Here is a 13,549-nt window from a genome sequence, read left to right on the forward strand (position 1 = left end):
CACATCCTGGGTCTATAGAGCAGTCCTCTACCAACCATTTAACATAATCAGTCTTTTCTCCTGAAGAAAGAGTAAACCACGTCACTGTCCAAGGCGTCCATCTCATTCTCTACTGCAGGGGTACTCAACTCTTACCCTACGAGGTCCGAAGACTGCTGGTTTTCTGTTCTACCTGATAATTCATTGCACCCACCTGGTGTCGCAGGTCTAAACTAGTCCCTGATTAGAGGGGAACAATGAAAAAAACGCAGTGGAACTGGCTTCAAGGTCCAGAGTTGAGTTTGAAGGCCCTATAGTGTGTTTTTCCTGCTCCTCCTTTTGTGCCCTTGCAGATCGTTTTGATGTGTCATAGTTCAATTAGCTTATGGTAAACCATTTAATTGGTATGAATCACTTAGCTCTATTATACTGCTCATCGGGTAGCCTTATTAAAGGAATAGCCTTTATGCCAGCCAAGAGCGATACCCTGCTCGTAGCGGAGAGACCTACACACCAACTCTACTCTACTCTCTCCACACAAAGCAAAACGGCCTTCAGTACAAAATTAGATGCCAGGGTCATCAACGAAGGCAAAGTAACCATGTTAATTAATGCTGCATTAATTCTGAAAAAGAACAAAGTTATACTAGGTCAAAAATATTCCAAACGGTCCTATGGAATGGACAGATTCTGGCAGATCTTTTTTTTTGGAATCAGACAAAGCAACATGCAGCTCAAATAAAGTATTCGTACAAGGACATACCAGGGTTGGGCTCAATTCATAATTTTTGAATTGACTCCCATTCAACTCATGACTTGAAATTCAAATTGAATTGGCCACACCCCACAGGATGTAGAATTTGAGTTTGAGTGACAGAAAGTATAATTTAATTCAGTGCAATTCAAATAAATTCCACTCAGTCATAGAACATGAGAGTCTCATTGAATCTGACAGGTCACACTTGCAGATACCAAAGAATATATCACTTTTCTCGGGAAACAATGTTCATAGACTCTTTTAACCTTAGTGCTAAGAATAGCCAATTATATTTCCAGCAACCGTTTCATTTATTTGGCTTCTTTTTGAAACCCTCACGGTCAACTTGCATTCTCGGAAATGTAATATATTCCCTATATTGAACAACATTTAAGTGATTAATGAAATATAATAACTTAGAATATTCGCATACAGGTTTGTCCTGAAAATCAATTGTTTCAACAATATTTTATATGCATGTATATAACAACATGTTAGATTTTTTATGTACAATATGTATATTTGTATAGACTACACCTAATATAGAATAGAAGAAAATAAAAATGTATTTGTCACATGCGCCAAATACAACAGGTGTAGACCTTACCGTGAAATGCTTACTTACAAGCCAACAATGCAGTTTTAAGAAAATAGAGTTAAGAAAATATTTACTAAATAAACTATAGTAAAAAATGAAAAATATACTGTATATATATATTTTAAGTAACACAATAAAATAACAATAATGAGGTTATATAAAGGGGGAACCGGTACCGAGTCAATGAATTGAATTGGAATTTATGAGGCATTCTCAATTCAATTCTGAATTGAGCCCAACCCTGGGACATACATACATGGATTTGCACAGACAGACCCAGAACGTCATACATAAGCCTTTTATAAACTTCTCAGTGTTTAGTATGCATCCAATGTTCCCTATTGACTCCTGGTCATTTGGAATGCAAAGTAGGTATGGGGCGGCTCATCTCTGCTTGATAAGTGAGTCTTCAGACTTGCACAGCCCCATTCACCCGAGGTACACGAAACAGATAGCCACCACCTCAGACACACACACACGCACGAATGCACACACATACTGTATACACACACACACTCTTTATACGATTTGTTTAAATAACAACTCAAGAATTGCAGAGCCACATGACTTTGGACTGAATCATATCTTCCTTCTGCTAAATCCTTCTCCCTCCTGTCTCCTGATTCTGCCTCTTCAACCCTACTCTCCTCCCTTTCTGCCTTATTTGACTCTCACTGTCCCCTTTCCACCCGGCCGGCTCGACCCTCCCATCCTGGCTGAGTGACTCAATGCATGCTCACAGAACAGGGCTGTGGGTGGCTGAGAAACAATTTAAACTAAACTTCCGGAGGACCTATCATCCTTCCACTCCCTCCTCTCTACCTTCTCTTCTTCTGTATCTGCTGCTAAAGCCGCTTTCTATCACTCTAAAATTCCAAGCCTCTGCCTCCAACCCTGGGAAACTATTTTCCACCTTTTCCTCCCTCCTTAATCCTCCACCTCCTCCCCCTCCCTCCTCCCTCTCTGCAGACGACTTTGTCAACCACTTTGAAAAAAAGGTAGATGACATCCACTCCTCATTCACGCAGTCCACTGGTCCCACTCACACAGAACTACCCTACCTACGCCTTGACCTCTTTCTCCCCTCTCTCTCCAGATTAAATCCTGTGACTCATCAACTCATCCCTGACCACTAGCTGCAACCTCTCTGACTTCAAGATGGCCAGAGTCGCCCCTTCTTAAGAAACCAACACTCGACCCCTCTGCTGTAAAAAACTACAGACTGGTATATCTTCTTTCTTTTCTTTCCAAAACACTTGAGCGTGCTGTCTCTGACCAACTCTCTCGTTAGCTCTCACAGAATGATCTTCCTGACCCTAACCAGTCAGGCTTCAAGACGGGTCACTTAACTAAGACTGATCTCCTCTGTGTCATGGAGGCTCTCTGCTCTGCCAAAGTTGACTCTCTCTCCTCCTTTCTCATCCTCCTATATCTATCTGCTGCCTTCGACACCACAAACCATTAGATCCTCCTCTCCACCCTCTCAGGGCTGGGCGTCTCAGGCTCTGCACACTCCTGGATTGCATCCTACCTGGCAGGTCGCTCCTACCAGGCGGCGTGGAGAGTATCTGTGTCTGCACCACGTGCTCTCACTACTGGTGTCCCCCAGGGCTCGGTTCTAGGCCCTCTCCTCTTTTCTCTTTACACCAAGTCAATCGGCTCCGTCATATCCTCTCATGGTCTCTCCTATCATTGCTATGCGGATTAACCTCAACTACTTTTCTCATTCCCCCCTTTTGACACCGAGGTGGTGACACGCATCTCTGCATGCCTGGCAGATATCTCAGCTTGGATGTCGTCCCACACCTCAAGCTCAACCTCGACAAGACGGAGCTGCTCTTCCTCCAAGGGAAGGCCTGCCCGCTCCAAGACCTCTCCATCATGGTCGACAACTCCACGGTTTCCCCTTCCAAGAATGCAAAGAACTTTGGCGTGACCCTGGACAACACCCTGTCGTCCTCTGCAAACATCAAAGCAGTGACTCACTCCTGCAGGTTCATGCTCTACAACATCCGTAGAGTACGACTTTTCCTCAAACAGGAAGTGGCGCAGGTCCTAATTCAGGCATTCATCATATCCCGTCTGGACTACTGCAACTCTCTGTTGGCTGGGCTCCCCGCTCGTGCCATCAAACCCTTGAAACATTCAGAACGCCACAGCCTGTCTGGTGTTCAACCTTCAACCTTCCCCTCTCCTCCATACACTCCACTGGCTTCCAGTCATAAGCTCCCATTTACTACAAAACCATGGCGCTTGCATACGGAGCAGCAAGAGGAACTGCCCCTCCCTACCTTCAGGCTATGCTCAAACCCTACATCCCAACTCGAGCACTCCATTCTGCCACCTCTGGTCTCTTGGCTGTCCCACCCCTACGGGAGATCAGCTCCCGCTCAACCCAGTCAAAGCTCACCCCAATGGTGGAACCAGCTTCCCCCTGATGCTAGGACAGCAGAGTCCGTGCTAAAATGTCTGAAACCCTACATCTTCAAAGAGTATCTTAAATAAGACATCTGTCTTATTCCCCTCACCAAAACAATTTATAAGAGCGTCTGCTAAATTACTCAAACATAAAAATGGAAATGTAAAATTGAAATTGAATTGACCTCAAGTCTGTAGATCACTACTTGAAAAGACGCCCCACTTTGAAGGCAGATCTCAGTTGCGATGTTAACTCATGGAGTGAGTAGAGTATCCTTCCCTGCAGCTCACTGCGTCTCTCTGTAGGCGAAAGGCAACCCCAGCCCTGGGCTATATAGACCTAATGGATGAGAGAAGAATAGCAACACACTGTTAAAATGCAATGTGAGCCCTGGGGTTCCTTTGAAATTGAGTTTGAGTTTGTTTGTTTGCTCTCTTTCCACAACTACTGCAGAGCTACATGCAGTAAAAGAAAGTAATTGTGTGAGTCAACAGAGAAATGTGTCATCATGTCTCTGAGGAGAATGTTTGCATTGCTTTTGGATCTGAGGACACCTCAGTTGAAAGGAAGAAGATAAGTAGCAGAGAGGTTTTTTAAGAAGAGGATCTTAGACACTCAACCCAACCACAACACCTGGGGCAATCTAACTTCCTCATTTATAAACACAGTCAAAGAGAAAGTGTACAGCCAAGACACACCTGGCTCATATGCTGTTGGTAAAATGTAGTGGTATATTTCCCAGAGGTGAGTTGAAATGGGATCGAAAGGGATAATGGGAGTTGGACATTATACTGTGTTGACACTCACAGTGAAGCACTCAAAAAGCATTAACAATACAGATTCAGTGAATCAACACACCTGCTGTTTACAGTATTTGTCCACAATAATTGAAGTCCTTCAGGTTGGTTTACTTTTCACTATCCAGCAAGCAAAGTATCACGCGTGTGTGTGCTTAGTGTTAGTGTGCAGAGCTTGAGGGAGCACAAACGCACACATGCAGGCACGCACACGGGCACACACACTGGTGACGCTCATTGAGTTTGGTACAGCTCTGGAGTTATCCTCTCCGGTGTTGGAGAAGGTTGCCCAGCAACTGTGAATTTGTTCTGGCATGGTTTCTGCCCTCACAGTTTGGGCTACCAGCATCATGTATACATATCTATCCATATCCTCCTCTGATCTATCCATCCCTATCCTGTTCTGAACCACAAGGGCTCAATTCAACACAGCAGGGGAATCGAGCAGCAGAGGAGGAGGAACCAATTAATTCCAATAGGATCACTACAGTTAGTTCTACGGTATCAATATGTTAGTTCTATGTCTAAAAATGGACCAGCTCCCTCACTTGATGTAGTTGTACTGACTTATTCTTATATTCTGGCAACATGATCAAGCTAACATAATACACATACTTCTATATCACGACCATACAGTTCCAGCTTTGGGAGTGTAGGGTTTTAACATACAGTAGTTTGCTACATGCCAATAACATACTGTGTGTTGTGTGTGCTTCAGTTGCTGTGTTGCCATATAAAGTAAATAAATGAACAGGCACATCGTTGAAAAAAACTGAGCCTTGAGCACTGAGGGAAGGAATTGTGGTGAGGGTATGAGAGGGGAGATGCTGTGAGTTTAGAAAAAAATTTGCAAAAAAGAAAATAGGTGGATTGCGAGAAAGAGAGAATGGAGGAACGGGAATGTGGGAGAGAAAGGAATGTGGGAGAGAAAGATTGGGAGAAATAAAAGCCAGAGAGTGGGTCAGAGAGAGTCAGAGAGAGAGACTGAGAGAGGGAAAGAGAGAGAGACAGTGAAAGACTCATTCAGTTGAAGGGTGAGAGATTCAGGCTGCTGAGATTATTTTATTAACGTAATCTGCCCGCCAGACTTGTCCTCAGATCACCCAAAGCCTCCTGCCCTCCGGGAAGAGAGAGAGAGTGAGAGAGAGAGGGAGCGAGGGAGAGAGAGAGAGGGAGCGAGGGAGAGAGAGAGAGACCGAGAGGGAGAGAGAGAGAGAGAGAGAGAGAGAGAGAGAGAGAGAGAGAGAGAGAGAGAGAGAGAGAGAGAGAGAGAGAGAGAGAGAGAGAGAGAGAGACCGAGAGGGGGAGAGAGAGAGAGGGCAAACAGAGCGAGGTCAAACGAAGGAAAGAACGAATGAAGGAGTGAAAGGGGGTCACCTCGGTGTGTCCGATCTGACACAGTGACACTGCTGGAGAGACCCACTCATCACACAGGGTAATTAACCACAACAGAAGGGGCTCCACGGATGCTGCTAACACCCCCGTCAACACCCACACAACTAGGCCACACACGACGAGTACGAGGGGTCTGGGTGGAGGGAGGAGTGGAGGGTGGAGGGTGGAGGGTGGAGGGGGAGTCAAGGTGCCCTCTCCAATGTGTACTTCTGTACATTTCTCTCCCTGTTAAGGACGTATTTTCTGTTTCGTAATAGATGAAAATATACTACGGCAAGAGTGTCAAGGTCCGCAGCACTGCTGGTTTTCATCAGTCATCTCTTCCTCTCTCAGGGACTGATCCAGTTCTGTGATTCAATATAACTCAATCAGCTACCAGTGACAAATGAAAACCTGGGACTTGAAGGCCCATATTTGAAACCCACCATAGCCATTTGAGAGTGAAACTGCTTCTTCCATAGCCTTTCTGTGCTCCACACAAAATACAGATCCACCTCTCCTCCCCGGTGGCCCTACTGCATCATCATTAATGCTGTGATCCCCGCTCTGTGTCTCTGACTGTGGGAGCAAATGTCATCACTCCAGACTGGATCCTGCCCACCGGCCTTTCTACTGCTACATCAATAATCTACTGTACTACACCATCATATTACAGACAGATCGGTACAGTCCCTTATTCGGGTTAGGAAATGGAGAAAGAGAGAGAGAGAGAAGAAGAGGAAAAATAAGGAGGTGTGAGGTGGGGTAGAGAGAGAAATATAAGGCTTTAAAGGGAAATTGAGTCTATCAAGCATTTTTGTGCAACGAATCTCCCCTCAATCTCATGTACAGTCCAGGGAGGCAGGAATAGTGTCAGTGCATTAGTCAGTGCAGCATGCAAGAGGATCTAGTTTAATACCATTGAGATGATGGATACACAGAGGCAGGCAGAAAGGGAGAAACTGTCTATTAAGCATTTCTTGGGCTTAGGAAACAGGAATTTCTAGTGTTGTAAATGAAAAGGTATGGAGAACAGTGGCTGTACATTAGCTCAACATCCATAAGGATATGGTAATAACCACTGAGCTGATGAATAGAGGATTACTGGAGATGATTAATGTGCTAGATGTCTGCAAGGGAGGGTGTTCATCATACGGCACTATGGGTGAAACCTTGAGGCTGCACACACACATGCATGGGAGAAGAACACACACACACATGCATACATGCACGCTTGCATACACGCATGCACACACACAAACAGACACACCAGTGTTGTAGTCCTCGAGACCACATATTGAGTGTCTTGGTTTTCTCTCGGTGTCATTTGTACTCGGTCTTGACTCGATCTCGGACAGTGAGGACTAGTCATTTCTTCCCGAGACCAGCCGAGACCAGCAAGGGAACAAAACTCATAATTATCAGCTTCCATTCAGTCAGCACATAAAACCGCTTCGCCAGGCCAAATATATACACTCCTTTCTTGAAACAGTAATATCTTAACAGCCTTCATATCTATTATAGACATGTTTGCGCAGTGGCAAATTTATAGGCCTTCAGTGTGTGACAGGTTCGTGATTCTGAAAGGACAGCAACCATAATACCAGCGCACTCATGCAGGAGAGTGCACTTTTTGTAAAACACAAAGGGCCAGTGGTGTAGTAATATATAATACATGCCATTTAGCAGACACTTTTATCCAAAGCGACTTACAGTCATGCGTGCATTCATTTTTACGTATGGGTGGTCCCGGGGATCGAACCCACTACCCTGGCGTTACAAGCGCCATGCTCTACCAATTGAGCTACAGAGGACCACCCATGGAGGGTATACGCAGGTATAAACCGTAAACACACTTTTCTTTCAGTGGGCATTGCTTATACTCACTTCTTAATCCCTACAGATGCGTATCGAAGTAGTGTATACGATTGATCAATTATGTATTACAATAGAGAAATCATGCACAAAGTAGCCTACACAATTGCAAAGCAGGTGAAATATATTCACATGAGCGCCGCACACATAGCCTAGTTTCATCGGAATATCATCTGCAGGCAGCAAGAGTGTTCAGCTCTCAACTGGTTTTGGCATGGAGCAGCTCACAGAAGAAGGACATCGGTAGCGGGTAGGGTAGGAAAGACGTTTCAATTTATGATATCTACCAGTAAATGCTAACTAAGGCAACAATGGGTATGCAAACCAGGTGTTGAAAAAGTTTAGTCCGAAGTGTTGGGGAGTGAGGCCCTGACTGGCCCACCCAATCAGATTGATGTGGTTTAAGCATGGTTGTGGATTTAGACCATCACATTTTTGTATTTTTTCTATTAAAAAAAGAATGATTTTGAAAAATCTATAAGAAAACTCATAAAAAAACATAGGAAAACATAGGATCTTTCACACAGAGTGCCTTTCCTTCGCTGGGCGGGCCGTTTTGGGAACTTTTTGGCAAAATTAGAGTACCCACTTCTCCAGGTACCACTACACCACTACATAGGGCGGATGGATTCTACGGTATCTTAGACACTTTAATCATGTTTACATATCTGCATTACTCATCTCATATGTATATACTGTTTTCTATACTATTCTACTGTATCTTAGTCCATGCCGCTCTAACATCGCTCGTCCATATATGTATATATTCTTAATTTATTCCTTACTTAGATTTGTGTCTATTGGGTAATTGTTGTGAAATTGTTAGATATTACTTGTTAGATATTACTGCACTGCCGGAGCTAGAATCACAAGCATTTCGCTACACTCGCAATAACATCTGCTAAACACCTGTATGTGACCAATAACATTTGATTTAATTTGATTTGGAAAGACAGCGGTCACACACAGCATGATGTTAAAGAATAAGCAGTCCATAAACTCGGACATAATAAGCCAGTAGGTCCCAATCATGACAATACAAAAACACAACCATTAAGTGGAACTGACAGCGTTTTAACTACTTTGCAGATATGAAACAAACAGACAATCATAATATCAGTAAAAAATATCAAATTCCCAGTTTATGCTACAAAACCTACCTTATAGGAGGTTTTAAAAATAGGTTCTACTTGACTCAACATTCCATGACATACACTAAGGCATTGCTGGCAGAATAGATGGATGCAGTTCAATGCATGATTAATATAATTCACCAATACATTTCTTGGTAGTCCAAAAAATATTGCTATCAGGTTGCAAATGACAGCTGGCCTGGTACATTGTTTGCTGCCTCCCTTCGGGATGCACTGTTTCAGTTTCAATGACTCGATATTCTGGACAAAAACAAACAAATGTAACTAAGGCTGGGAATGTCAATACAATCAAACTAGCAAGGGCAATGATCACAAGTCAGTCATAACATGGCTAATAGGCTAGCGTATCTATTTATGTAGCAAGCTAAAAACAAGGAGCCTAACGTTAGCTAGATAGCTAGTCATGTCATGCCATTGGAGGAGTGGGTGAGTGACTGACTTTTTCATATCATTTTTCGGTGGCTATACACAGCTAGGGATGAAGGTGTCATTTGGTTAGCTAGCATGAACTTGAACGACTGTTATACAGTTAGCATATCTCTTGCGTTCGCAAATTCACTCTGGCTATCTACTCCGATTTCAGAGCACTCTCGTCTGAGTGTGCAGAACAACTGATTAATTTACGAACGCGAACACCCGTTGAATATGACCGGTGTCAGTAAATGTAGGCAAAAAAAGTAATAGTTAGTCAAGAACGCTCCAGATAACATGCAAACAGCCTAACCAGCTCTGCTACGGCGAGTAAAATGGTCAGAGTGAAGTGTTCTCTCATTTGTGTCAGGAAGTAGCTAGCTAGCAAGCTAGACAACTTTAGCCAGTTAGCTTGGGTGCTTGGTTGGGACAAGCATGCATTGGCAGGCCAGCTGCAGAAGGACGAGGAGGCTACAATGCCCCATCGTTTATCAGTGCAATTTTGACGGCCAACTAGCTGAAAAGTTTGAGAGGGTTTATCTTATATTCCTTTGTTAGATTTGAGCTCATCTTGCTCTGGCTAGCATTGGTTTTTGATCTTGTTGTTGTTGATGTGCATAACTGAGGGACAGAGAGCCTACCTTTTCATGGTTGTTTGATCAATAGGACTGTAAAGTTCCCAAATGTAAGAGGACTCCTGTGGTGTTTACATATTTTCAGAAATCCATTCAGGTGTATTTTGTGGCTTTTGGCAAATGCGTTCTAATGATTTAAAGTCACGCTGTTGCAACTGCCTGTAAACACACAGTTCAGTTCAAAGTGAATGATGGCAGGCCCATGTGGCAAATTGCTTGTTTGTATAAAGGTCTACTGTAACTCTGATTGCTATAGTGCACCGGTCTGTGTAGACTCCGGTCCTGGACAAGACAGATGTTTTTATTCAGTTTTATTTACTGCAGTGTCTATTAATTGTCCAAACACACGGCCGCTTTCCCACTCTATATTGCTATATAATTTTCACAAATGCCTTAGTATTCGTAATTCCCCAAAATTCTAAGAATGAATGAAAACGTGAAAATGACCATATCTAACTGGTCGCTTGTCAGATATAAAAACATGAACAGATGTTAATAAGATTTAATGTTGCTAAAATGCTGTCAGTTCCACGTTAAATGCGAAAAATTCACACACATAAGTTATTTTCAAAGAGATGGCTAACAACAGCAAGCGCTGCAGCAGGTGTTATCAAAGTCGATGTTCAAATCAAATCAAATCGAATTTTATTGGCCACATGCGCCAAATACAACAGGTGCAGACATTACAGTGAAATGCTTACCTACAGCCCTTAACCAACAGTGCATTTATTTTTTAATAAAAAAGTAAAATAAAACAACAACAAAAAAGTGTTGCTCATTTGTTACCTTCTCCCTTTTCAAGAATAACTTCCATCAAGATAAAAACCCTGTTCCACTCACCAGATGATGATAATTTGAAACGTAACTTCTTGTTGAAAGTTATTCTTGAAACAAAAATAACAAATTAGCAACAACATCTTATTTGATAACACCTGCTGCAGCCCCTGCAAACTAGCCGACAGCAAAAGCTAGCTAGCTAGACCGTGTGAAAACTCCTGCTCACTATTGCGCAGTGACCTGTTGGCCTTCAAGAAGGCACAAGTTTCCATACATTTTGGTAAAAATAGTCCCATTGTCACTCCAAAACGTTGCCCTAATACAGTTGAATGGCATATGCCTTTATCTAGCTTCTGATGGCCTAGCCAATGGCTGATTTAGCTAGCTAGATTTATCTCCACAGAGACCAGCTAAAGAAAATCCTGATTGGATCTTTTTTTCTCTTTAGTGTTAACCCTTTCCTTTCCAACAAAAACTGAAGAGATTAAATCAGAACATCATTGAAAATAATAATATAATTAGCATTATTTTTATGTTATTATAATAATTATTTTATAAATCCTTAGCCCTTCTCTGAAGGCGTAGAAGGCCCATTGTTCCCCATTGTGTTTGGGTTAGTAATAATTTGTAGAGTGGCTCTATTTTCCCTCAGCATGCATTTTTTCACTGTTCTGAATGTCTAAAGAATCCATATGTTGTTCTGAAATATGAACACAGAAATACTGGGCATTTTGAACTCTTATTATGGTGGTGATTTGACAAAATTACAATCATGGTCTTGAATTGGACTCGCATTTTTCTGGTCTCGGTTTTGACTCGGTCTCGGACCCCTTGTCCCCCTCCCGGTCTTGACTCGGTCTCGCCCCCCCTCCGGTCTTGGTCTTGACTCGGACTCGATTTGCTCCGGTCTTGGTCTTGAATCGGTCTCGCTTCAGGTGGTCTCGAACACAACACTGACACACACACACACACACACACACACACACACACACACACACACACACACACACACACACACACACAAACATGAATCAACTTCATGCTACTGATATATGCTACTGTTGTGAGGCAGAGCCTACTGTGTGTTGGGCCTGGTCTTGTCTCAGCAGGACTGTTGTGAGAACATTTAACATGAGGTTACTGGCGACTAGGGTCATACGATACAGTACAGGCCAATGGCACAGACAGAACCTACACTCAAAACAATCACATTGCAATAGGAAAAACAAGTAATTGATAATCAGATCACAGAGAGAGAGAGATGTCTTGGAGTATATGTCCCTCAGTGAGACAAATACACAAATGAACAGTAGTGCTGTGGCCTTGATCAATGTTTCAGTGTGTGACCTGCCTGGCCTCAGTGATCCTCCTCCATGGTCTGTCCTGAGAGGCATGGATCTGAGAAAGTAGTTATAGCTCTGTTAGCTGATAACCATGCTGGTGCAGAGAATAACCCCCACTGAGCTATTGACACAAAGCTCTCTGTGGGGGGCTGGGAGTGATCTGGAGGACAGGAGGGGAGAGTGGGAGGACAGGAGGGGAGAGGAAAGAGTTGAGAGGGGAAAGAGGGGAAGAAAGGAGGGGAGAGGAGAGTGGGAGGACAGGAGGGTAAACAGGGAGGCAAGAAGGGGAGAGTGGAAGCAAGGAAGGGAGAGGGGGAGGCAAAAAGGAAGGTCCAAGGGGTTATTGAGGGTCTGGGATGATAATATTTGTGGCCACAAGAGAGACATCCTAGCAGGAACCCAGTTTCCAGAATGACCAATTTGAAGGTTTGTTAGTCTCAGTATAGAGATGGATTGTGGGAGGAGGAACAGTGGATCTGGTACTGAGCTAAACTACAGGGACTGCAGTATCACAGACTAACAGCTACATTTACTTCAGAGGCAATTTGTAAGTGATAAAAGTGCTAAAGATGGATGTAGAGATGGAGAGAGTTAGAGAGAGAGAGAGAGCATTTGTACCGGCGCTGTGATTGTTTTGGGGAATAATCGTTGATGCTTCTGCTTGGAAATGTATGTTTCCTGTCTTCTCACTCTTCCTCTATGGCAGTTTGCCAGCTGCGAAGAACTCCCTGACCAGTGTCTCTGGTTGCCATGGTGATATGACTGCTTCTGTTGAGTAGTTCTGAGACTGAGGGTGAGACATAATAACCGTTATTTGAGTGAGTGGGACGGTTCAATAACTAATTGTTACTTCTTTTATCCACCTTCCCTCCCGCAACGTTCTCCATTTTACCAGAAACGAAACTATCAAAAGACTTATATGGCTGTCAGCTGTTTGTGTGGGGAAAAAACTGGGAAGAGATTCTAACACACACACACACACAACACACCATCCCTTCTTTGGGAATAATTTATATCTGTATGCAATATTGATCTGATTGAGTCAATATACAGTATCTGATTGCATTGCTACCCCGACTCCTTGCTCCGGCTAAACGCTACGCCACACCCACGGATATTAGTTTCTTCGCCACAATGAGTCTGGATCTGAGTACCTCCCTGACCCTTCAACGAATGCGAACACATTCGGGGCCGTCTGATTGGTCTAAAAACGGATGGGTTGGGCCAGAGCCAGAACACACGTGGGTAAAGCGGCAGTTTGAAAATTCCTCATTCGTTGGCTTTGATACTCTGATTAGTTAGAGACGATCCAATCGCTGATTACTTTGTTTGGTACAAAGCCCCTCATGCTCCTCAGCACCACAGACGACTTCAATGATGGCACTCAGACTAAAGTATGCAGCGAACGGCAGAGCAGCGTAGTCATTTAG

This window comes from Coregonus lavaretus (genome assembly GCF_964263955.1).
Source record: "Coregonus lavaretus genome assembly, chromosome: 20".
Classification (NCBI taxonomy): Eukaryota; Metazoa; Chordata; class Actinopteri; order Salmoniformes; family Salmonidae; genus Coregonus; species Coregonus lavaretus.